Consider the following 9077-nt stretch of genomic DNA (forward strand, 5'->3'; position numbering starts at 1 on the left):
TCCTGTGTTGAAGTCTTAACACCCAAGGTGATGGTATTAGGAGATAGGGACTTTGGGAGGTGATTAGGTCATGAGAGCACAGCCTTCAGGACTGTGATTACTGCCCTTGTGAAAGAGGCCCAGAGACATGCCTTGCCATCCATGAACCAGGAAGTGGGCTCTCACCAGACGATAGATTTTCTGGCACCTCGATCTTGGACTTCCCAGCCTCCAGAACTGTTAAAAATAAATTTTTGTTATTTATAAGCTACCTAGTTTAAGGTATTGTGTTCTAGCATCCCAGATTACTAAGACAAAAAATTAAGCCAAAATGTAGCAGATTAAAAAAATAAATATTTATTTCTATGAGTCACGAATCCAAGTGCAACTTAGGTGGGTGCCTCTGGCTCAGGATATTGCACAAGGCTATAATCAAAGTTAGGCCAGGGTGTAGACATATCAAGGCTCCACTGGGTGTACTTCCAAACCACTTACACGGCTGTTGGCAGGCCTTGGGTCCTCATTAGCCATTGATTGGAGATATTAGTTCCTGTTACATGGACCTCTCCATAGGGCAGCTGATAACATGCCAACCGGCTTCCATCAGAGCAAGCTAATGAGAGAGGAAAAAAGGGCATGCAAAATGGCAGCCATGTTCTCTTTGCCACCTAATCTTGAAAAGTGACAGTCCATCACTTTTGCCATATTCTGTCCTTTAGAAGTGAGTCATTAGGTCCAGCCCACACTCACGTAAGTCAAGAGGGAAGTGTGGATCATTGGAGGCCATCTTAACAGCTGCCTACCACACTCATGCATAAAGTGGAAATAATATTGCCTGCTACACAAGATGGTTGGTTATAAAAACATAGCATAAATATGTTCTCACTGACTTGTTTGCATATAACGTTTTAAATCTTTGTTGTAAATCATGGAAGTAATATATGTAAGACCAGCAGAATAGCTCTCTTGCAGATGAAAAAGATTTAAAGGGAATTTCTCAGGGCACAGACATTATAGTTAGAGTTATGAGCAGAATTCCAAAGATGAAATGCCATTCTGTGTCTTACCCACTTAGTTATGCTTTGATTTCTTACCCATAAGTGGTGCCAAGTAGTATTTTTTAATGCATCCTCCAACAAAATTCTAGATGCCAAGTATAATTACTCTAAATATTTAGAATCCTCATAGGGAAATAAATGTACTTCCAGTATTAAAAATATAATGAGTTTAGCTAGAGATTTTAATTCACAAAGTTAAAATAATCATAGGCTTTAGAACACATCTGAGGCCCAAAACACTTGCTGGGAGATTAAACTAACTTTAGGAAATTAATTAATCATATATTTTTATATAGAAAAATAGTTTATAGATGTTATTTTAAAAGAATGACCATTTCACTCCATAGAAATATTAAATATTAAATAACCATGACATTCTGGAAATAGAGGCATGGGCAAAGTTACTTTCCAAAAGTGCCTATAAGACTTAAGGGGCCAGAACTTAAAAGACTCACAAAACAATAACCTAAAGATCACAAATCTAGGACACGTTTTATTTACAATCCGCCACACTTTTCACTCTAGCACAAAATATTTCAATGAATATGTGGCAGCCTACAGTGTGCAAAATATATAAAATCATGCAGCAAAATGAATAGTAATAAAAAAGACAGGAGTATCCTGCTAACTAGAAACGCAAAATCTCATCAAACAGATAAGTTGTAAGCACATAAAATGGTATCTAAACGTAAGGCCAAATGTTCACTTGGGTAAGTCTTCCTACCCCTCAAGATCTATAAAAGATTAGCTTGAACCCTCCCCCCTATTCCTCATTCAGCGGGATTAATGTCTTCCTCTGAATTTCTGAAAATTCCCAGCCATTTTTCCCAGCTCTCTCTAGCTCTGATTTCTCCCCTCTTCTTAATCCTTTATCTTCTGTTCAGCTTCTGATGGCTAGTTGCTCCTTCATCGTCTCTGCTCAACTTTAACCTCAACACAGACCTCCATTGATTAAATTTGATTGCCGTGAAAACCACTGCCCTTGTGTGTGTAAGCAGGTGTCACTGAATATTTTGGAAGAAGAAATAAGTTTATATCACAACCACACAAATGACTAAAAACTCAGTCGTAGACATCTGCTGGGCCATTTCCATTGGTGGCCAGTCTCCCTAACCCATGTTGTGTGACTCTCTGCTTCTCTCTTCAGTATCCCCTTTCCAACACCCCCAATTTTGTTTCATTTTGTGTTTTTTTTGTCCATTAGTGACATTTATTCTCACAGTCTTGTATTCTCTTCCCAAGACATCAAAGCATTTCCTTAACTGTTTCCCTGAGCCAGAAATTCTGGTGCCAGTTGCTCAGATTTTTGCCCTTTCACATCATTTTCTGTATTGAGAATACTTTTATGCTTCAAAAGAAGAGAAGATCAAGAGGTTAGCCAGAGTAAGGTGATAAAGAAAAGCTTTAAATAGGTGGTAGCTCTTAAATTAAGTATTAAATAATTTGATAGGCTAAGAAAATGGTGGAAAGAGGGTGCGTTGGAACATTCCAAATGAAAATAGGGTGAGCATAATCCACACTGACATTTATCATTAAATCATTCATTATCATTAATCTTTCATTGTGGGTTTGTCTTCCCTGGCATGATCCCTGAGAACATTCTAGAAATGTCTTACTGTGTGATATTATTTGACTTTAATTCTTTCTTTATAACTAGTTTAGAAGATATTGGTCAGGGCCAGCTTGGTGGCACAGTGGTTAAGTACGCACGTTCTGCTTTAGCGGCCCGGGGTTTGCTGGTTTGGATCCTGGGTGCCGACCTACATACCACTTGTCAAGCCATGCTGTGGCAGGCATCCCACATACAAAGTAGAGGAAGATGGGCGTGGATGTTAGCTCAGGGCCAGTCTTCCTCAGCAAAAAGAGGAGAATTGGTGGCGGATGTTAGCTCAGGGCAAATCTTCCTCCAAAAAAATTTTAAAAGATATTGGTCAAAATCTATAGGGAGAAGAGGTCATCTCGCAGACTTCACCTTGAATATTGGATTGATTTAGATGCAGATCTTAAGCAATTTGTACGCAGAAGTAAGTCATTAAGATGGAATATGGATCTACTTTAGCTTAGTGGGTGTTTTAGACCATTAACTCTTCCTTGTCTAGGACCAATTGCAATACAGCCCTGAATCGTGTAAGGGGATACTCACCTCAGGTAGATATGTGTTTGTTCCGTTTTTCCTATTCTTCAGCTAATTCAGATTGGTGAAGCAGCGTGTCATAAACACACTGCATGTTAAGTTGGGGTAAATCTCCTTCATTGCTGTCCAGTTCATTCATAGAGCCGTACACGGGCTCCGAGATGATCCTTCCTTCTCTTTAGTGACAGTAGTGGGTCAGAGCATAGACTTTGGAGCTAAACTTCCAGGGTTTGTAAACCTGGTTCCAGTTTTTACTACCTGTATTACTTTGGGAAAGTTACCCTTTCTGTGCTTCAGGTTTTTCATCTGTAAAATGAATACAGTAATAGCGGGACACAGGAGAGAAGAGTCTAAGCGGGCAGTTGGGAAACACCTTAAATCTGCGACCTTCGTGCTCGTTATACATTCCACTCCAGACATACGCTTTGAGTAATATGTAACCCCATGATCAATTTTTTGCCTTGACATCAATTTTTACAAATATGTTTTTCCATTTTGTCCTAAAATAATGAAATATTAGATTTAAATTTATTGTTTTCTGTTAATTCTAAACTCCAAATGCATACTTTTTGTCCAATTGCTTATGGTCATTTTCTAATTTAAGATTCACTTTCTTCAGCTATTTGTATAAATTAGTAATTAATTCTTAGACTTCAGCATGTGTAAGGATCACTTAGATTACTAACTAAAAATGCAGATTCCTGATCCTCACCCTGGTATTCTGAATCAAGAGCTGTGAAGTGCATCTCAGGGACTGTAATCACCACCGCGGGGGCTTCAGACCTAGGTGGTCCGTAAGACACCCTTTAAGCAGCACCGATCTTGTCCATTGATAAAAATGTTCAATAACAGTGATTTAGTTCTCACCCCCAAAGAGTACCATGAACACTGTCTCCTCAGACTGAAAATAATTCATAATTATGTCTAAAAATTTATTCAACCTTTAAAATGATAAGATTGGTGAAAAAATTTTGGAATTTTTGCTGGAGTTTTGGGGTGGTAAGACAAACTTAAGTATAGAGGTAAATACAAGAACGGAAGGCCTATATAGGCAGAGATTTTTATCTGTTTAATTGACTGCTGAATTCTTAGCACCAAGACCAGAGTTTGGCATCTGGTAGGTCTTGATATATAAGAATGTTAAATACAGTAGTAATCAATTACAGAAAAGAAAAGGTAAATTCTGAGGTTACTTTATTACAATTTTTTGAGATACTCAAGAGCCAAAGAAAACAAAAGTAAGTATAGAGTGTGTAAAATCAAGTAGCAAGGTGTTTAAAATTATGCTATCCTCTTAATATGTTAGTGAAGGAAAATATTAACGTCTAAGTTCTAATTAGCAGAAAGCTCCCACTGATTCTTCTATAGTATATCATCACACACACGGGAAAACAGTCTCCTTATTACTAGCAGAAACAGATTACTGGAATGTGCCTGAGAAAACTGAATTGCAAGCTAGATCAGACTCTTCTGGGAAAACTGAGTTTTAAGTTAGTTTGTACACTGAATGTATTCTTTGTCAAAATCTGATGTCATCCTTCAAGGGCAACTTTCCAGGGCCAAAGTCATTGTGTTCCCTCTTCACCTCCTGAAAATCTTTAAAGCGTGTAGTAGAGCGGAGACCTTAGGAAGAAGAATGCCTATCTCTTAAGAAAGTTTAAACCCATGGGGATAGAGATTTCATTTTATGGCAAAAATATCTGACTCTGACAATACCCTCTGTTCAGAAATTAGTTTATGAAGCAGACAATTGGCAATCTAAAATATTTCTCCACTAGTAACAACACTGTCGACATTTGGCAGGATAAATGTAAGCATTTAGACACATCAGCTACCCACAGAAAGAGGACTCTGCGTTACACAAATATCCTGGTAGAAACACATCATGTATGTGGCTGATTTCTACATTTTGACTGTGCTGTGTGTATTGTAAATGAATGTATTTTGCTCCAGTCCTTGTTCCTTTGACCTTTTAGAGTCTTAATGAGACTCCAAAAGCGGCAATCAAAAGCACAGTGTTCCATTTTGGAAGCACTCAGAAAGCAACGCACTTTGGCTAAATTTAGTTGTAGCATTCAGAATTTAAAAACATGCCCAGCCATCTTTCTAGGGGACATATAGTCACTCATTTTTTATTTAAATAAATTGGTCAAATAATAGTTGCTTCTTCTTAGTTCACTCATGTAAAAAAAAAAGGGACAGGGGGTGGTTTGAGGGGAACAATAATGAAAACTTCCCCCTGTAAGGCTTTTTAATGGGTGCCGCTCAGGCGTACTCATTTGGTAGGACACCGAACAATGGAAAGTTTTGTGTTCATTTAAAACAATTCTGGCACAGAAAACACAAATTACAATTAAAATTGAGGCAACAAAATTAGAAACTGAAAACACTGAGACTTGTTCATGTTGAAGAAATATTGTCTGCTTTATCAAGAGTTATTTTGGCACAAACTTCAGAAAATAATTGAAAGTTAGAAAAAAAAAAAAAAGGAGAATCAACCTTCAGAGATTGCATTTCCCAAACGATAATGGGAAATATTACATAGCTTTAGAATTCAAAAATTTGTTCATTTAAGCAAGAGCTCTGATTTTAAGGCATATGCTGTTTATGGTACTTCGGCAGAAATCTTTTTTCTGGGTAACATAATCGAAAAGAGCACACCAACCACAGAATTCAGCTCTTTGGCACTGCAAAGTTAAATTAAGTTCTAACTATGAAAAATAGCCAGATTAAGAGAGAGCAGATGCCTGTTGGGAGTTTGAGTATAACTCAAACTAGTATAATCTAGCTTTCTGCACTGGAAAGTCAGATTTAATGAGCAGCCTATTTTTGTTTTAATTTTATTTTATTGTGGCAAGAACACTTAACATGGATCGAGCCTCCAGCCTCTTAACAAATTTTTAATTGTACCATACCGTACTGTCGATTAGAGGCGCAATGTTGGACAGCAGGTCTCTAGAACCTGTTCATCTTGCTTAATTGAACTTTTATGTCCATTGATTAGTAACTCCTCATTTCTTCCTCCCTCCAGTCCCTGGAAACCACCATTCCATGCTTTAATTCTATGAATTTGACTATTTTAGATACCACATATACGTGGAATGATGCAGTATTTGTGTTTCTGTGACTGACTTATTTCACTTAGCATAACAGCCTCAAGGTTCATTCACGTTCCAGCATATTGCAAAATTTCCTTCTTTTTTAAGGCCAAATACTATTCTATTGTATGTATATATCACATTTTCTTAAATAGATGAAAAGCAGTTCTCTCAGAATTTACAAAATTGTAAATGAAGAGACAAGCCAAGCTGGTGTGTCAGACAATGAGATTATCTGGACTTCAGTGCTGAGACACACTAGCCAGTAGTGTCCGAATCCAGTGGTAAGGAGGGAGTGAAAGGAAAGAGATGAGGAGGGTCATTCTCTGCTTCTCTCCTTCTGCCCATCTGCCCTCGTGGATCCAACCTTATCCATGGGGTAGTGTCTGTGGTTGGTCTGGCCTGCTGGGGAAGAAGCTCAGGGAAGAGAAGGGAAGGAGTGTGGGAAGGAAGGGAGCAAGAGAGGAACATGGAGAAGTCACTCAACCAGCTTCTTTGTTACCTGAGCAGATTGGTTGAGCTGAGATTAAAGCCACTTGCCAATACCCTCTGGCACTCCCCCCAACAAACATAAAATACATTGCCACTCGACCTCACATAACTCTACTTCTTCGTGTGTAAATCTAAAATTCCAACTGTCTGTAAACTTAGAAATTAAAAACAAAGTGGACCATACTCATGCATTATGTGCAATAAGTACAAGAGCCGAAATCTAACCAGCATCAGATGTCTTCCAAAACTACGTTCTTCCCACCTAACTACAGCAGAGAGTTCCTGATAAACAACAGCAGTGGGAGCGTTGTCTGAGGAAAGCCCACAAAATAAAGTCTAAATAAAACAAACAGAAGCCTCACCAATGACTTACAAATAATTAAGGGCTTCCTGAATTAGATAGCGTCTGATAATAAAGCTCCACTAGGGCAAATTCTGGAAATAGATGTATCTCTGAGGACATAACAGGTGTTAGGGTCAGAATGTAGAGGCAGGAATATTTGTAGATAAGAGTAGAAACTGAGCCTTGAACAGTGTCTTCTGGCACAGCAGTTTTATTTCAAGAAACGTTCTAATTTCAAAGGCGTCATTTCAGAAGTCAGCAAATTGTGAACATGAATACAGGAAACTGCACCAAAGAACACTGATGAAATTTTTCCCCATCCCCACCAACCATAAATCTTGATTGCAACTATAGAGGAAATATTTGCTTGTAAAACACTTAGAGATAGTTGTGAGTCCAACTGAAAACCTTGATGAGGTAAGCCTCATGGTTCAGCATATTAATATTTACACAAGCAAAAATGATGCTCTAATAAGAGAAGGATGAGTTTGGGGAGACTGTGTAGGGCGATAAATTTAAAAAATTAAGGGCAGATGTGGACTGCCATCACTTCAAAATAGACTCAAGTGAGCACAGAGGTTAAGAACAAGGACTGTGGAGTCGGGCCGACCCAGGGCTGCCTCTTTCACCCACAGTTTACTGGTTACAAGACCTTAGTTAATTATACCTTTTCAAGTCTCACTTTTAAGTTTTATTATCTTTAAAATGAAAATAAGAGAATTACCTCATCACATTCTTAGATTAAGCTGGACAATACATGTACATGATTTAGCACAGTTCCTTGCATATGGTAAGAACACAATTAGTCTGGGTTTGAAGCATTTTTCAGTTGTTTCACAGAAAATTTAAAAAATATAGCAATAATCATTTTGGATCAGATAAGATGTTCTTATATTCTGCCTCTGAGTATAGAATGGAAAGGTATTTTATGGAAGAACATCATTCTCCATGCCTCAATATCCTGGTATGGAGCATTAGAGAACTGATCTAAAGCTGTTTTGTTTTGTTTTTGCTTTTGTTTTTGTTTTTTGCTGAGGAAGATTAGCCCTGAGCTAACATTTGTGCCAATCTTCCTCCATTTTATATGTGGGTCACTGCCATAGCATGGCTGATAAGTGGCATAGGTCCCTGCCTAGGGTCTAAACCCATGAACGTGGGCCACAGAAGCAGATAGTGCCGAACTTAACCATCACACCACGGAGCTGGCCCCTTAAGCCTCTGTTTCAATTGTAATAATCAAATGGTTCTTCCTTGTCTTTCAGGGTCACAGTTTCTGTAATTTTTTCTTCTTTCTATAAATAAATGTTTTCTTTAAAATGTGTATTAGTGCTCACTTCAGCATCACACATACTAAAATTGGAACAATACAGAGAAAATTACCCTAACACCTGCTCAACAATGACATACAAATTCATGAAGCATTTCATATCTTTATGAAAAGAGTTCTGGTTATGGATGGTGATGATGGTTGGAAGACAATACGAACATACTTAATACCACTGAACTGTGCGTTTAAAAGTGGCCAACATGGTAAATTTTATGTTGTATGTATTTTACTACAATACAAAAATTGGAAAAAAATCTGTGGATTAATACTGCTTCATTAAGGATCCTGAGCTCTTAAAATACTGGTCCTTTGTCAACAATTTTATATATTTGAATGATCACAGAATAGCTAAATTGCTGGCCCACTGTCACTCAGCCAAGCAGAGGCAAACACAGCATTAAAATTCTGAATATTGCAATCTGAAGACACTGGCTAGAGCAAGCTGGGTTTTGTTTATGTATTTATGCTGACTACATAACAGCTCAGAAGAATAACTATTTGTAGAATCACCTGCTATTACTGAATTTTCCACTATTGTGTTTTTTATACCTATAGAGAGACATGCAGGACGGAAGACAGTAATCAAAGCATAATTACGTTTCAGGTTGATACTCGAACAGCAATTTAAAACATTTTAAATGTTCTT

At 37.8% G+C, this 9077-nt stretch overlaps 1 non-coding gene across 1 annotated transcript; it reads left to right on the forward strand.

Annotated features, from left to right (window-relative positions):
- Positions 1 to 8430: 8430 nt before the first annotated feature.
- On the forward strand, positions 8431 to 8537 carry LOC139083152 (U6 spliceosomal RNA). The gene has a single exon (XR_011539721.1). It is a non-coding gene; the product is annotated as a U6 spliceosomal RNA (small nuclear RNA).
- Positions 8538 to 9077: the final 540 nt, after the last annotated feature.

This window comes from Equus przewalskii, chromosome 4 (genome assembly GCF_037783145.1).
Source record: "Equus przewalskii isolate Varuska chromosome 4, EquPr2, whole genome shotgun sequence".
Lineage (NCBI taxonomy): Eukaryota > Metazoa > Chordata > Mammalia > Perissodactyla > Equidae > Equus > Equus przewalskii.